Source organism: Arachis ipaensis, chromosome B04 (genome assembly GCF_000816755.2).
Source record: "Arachis ipaensis cultivar K30076 chromosome B04, Araip1.1, whole genome shotgun sequence".
NCBI lineage: Eukaryota > Viridiplantae > Streptophyta > Magnoliopsida > Fabales > Fabaceae > Arachis > Arachis ipaensis.
In genome coordinates, this window is record NC_029788.2 from 103754789 (window position 1) to 103756766 (window position 1978).

The window sequence follows — 1978 nt, forward strand, 5'->3', positions numbered from 1 at the left end:
GTAAACAAATCCCTCCTAGATGTAACATGAATAGAAGCACCGCTATCAATCACCCAACTAGTGCTATTATCAACGAGGTTAACAGATTCAAACTCCTCAACAACAAGAAAATCATCATGAGTTACATTAACCTTGTCTTCCTTGCTACCATCATCTTTATTTGTGCTCTTGTCTTTTCTTGCCTTGGCTTTCTCCTTCTTTAGCTGCCAACAAAATTTCTTCACATGTCTCTTTTGACCACAATGATGACACTCAATATTCTTATACTTTCCTCGAGATTTGCTTCTGCTTTGATCTCTACCTTTAGGACCTCGACTTTTGCTTCTCCCCCTAGACTCAGAAACAAGAACATCTGAATGTGTAGTCGATGTACCTTGTGACTTTCTTCTCATCTCTTCATTTAAAACACTGCTCTTGGCAAGATCCATAGATATTACACCATCAGGAGCAGAATTAGACAATGACATTCTGAGAATTTCCCACGAGTCTGGTAAGGAGCCAAGAAGTAAAAATCCTTGATAACTGATTCATAATTCCTTGAAAATTATTCAAGTGATCTGTCATTGATGTCCCATCTGTATACTTCAAAGCCAACAACTGCTTGATCAAAAACATCTTGTTATTCCCAGTTTTTCGAGCATACAACTGTTCAAGCTAAATCCAAAGAGTCCGAGCATGTGTCTCTCCAATAATATGGTTCAACACATTATCGTCAACCCACTGCCTAATATATCCACAGACTTGTCTATGCAACAAAGTCCAATCATCATCAGATTTATCATTAGGCTTCTCTGTACCAAAAACTGGTTGATGAAAATTCTTGACATAAAGCAAATCTTCCATTTTTGACTTCCACAAATCATAATTAGGACCATTAAGAGTGATCATCCTACTAGTATTAGTATTAGCTTCCATTGTTCACAAAATCACAAGCCCAGAAAAATACCAACAAGCTCTGATGCCAGTATGAAAAGAGCCTAGCAGCGGAAACGACACAAATGTCCAACACAAGAACAATATGGAAACACTCACAACATAATATGGCAGCAACTATAACAAGCAAATATAGCAAGTAAAGCAATAATAAGAACACACCGAGATTTTAACGTGGAAAACCCTCTCAGTGTGAGAGGTAAAAATCACGAGTCGTCCAGACCAATGAAATAGCTCCACTATAATCAAATGAGGTACAAGAGAGTCTCAAACAAAGCACAAAAAATGTGCATATAACCAGCCAAAACATCAAAGCACCAAAGCTCACAAATGAAAAGCAAGAAGATGAAATATACCCAAAAAAATAGAGCTGCTGTCGAAGCCAATTTCTTTCTCTGTAGACCTCCAATTAAAATCTCCACCGTCCAGAATGAAGAACAAGATGTGAAGAATCTACAGTTAAAATTTCACGTCGATCCAACGGTGAAAGAATGAGAAATTGCCGTTCCAAAATTGCTGCTCTGTGTAAAAACGGGAAACCTAATTTCTCTCTTGCGAAGCCAATTTCTCTCACTGCAAATCTCCAATAAACATCTCCACCAACCAGAATGAAAAAAAAGATGATAGGAACATGCAGTTTAAATTTCAAGCCGATCCAACGGTGAACAACTGAGAAACTGCCATTTGAAATTTACTGCTTTGGACAAAAACGGAAATTCTGTTTTTTCCTTTCTCTCTCACTTGGTGGCTACTCTCTCTCACTCTCAATGACCCCCAAAAATCTGAACTAGGGTTGTGGCACAATGGGTGCAAGAGACACCCTCAAAATATTGGGCTTGGGCCTCACAAAGGAGAGGGGACAATTATTGATTTTACAGTTATCGTGAAATTTAGGGAGTATTTACTTTATTGTTCCATTTTCATTTTCAAAAGTATAAATAAGTATCATACCTTTCTTTATTAAGTATGCGTTTGGATGACATTAAGTGGTGAGAATTTTTTTTTACTTTTTAATTTTTAAATTTTTGTGTGTTTAACAATTAAG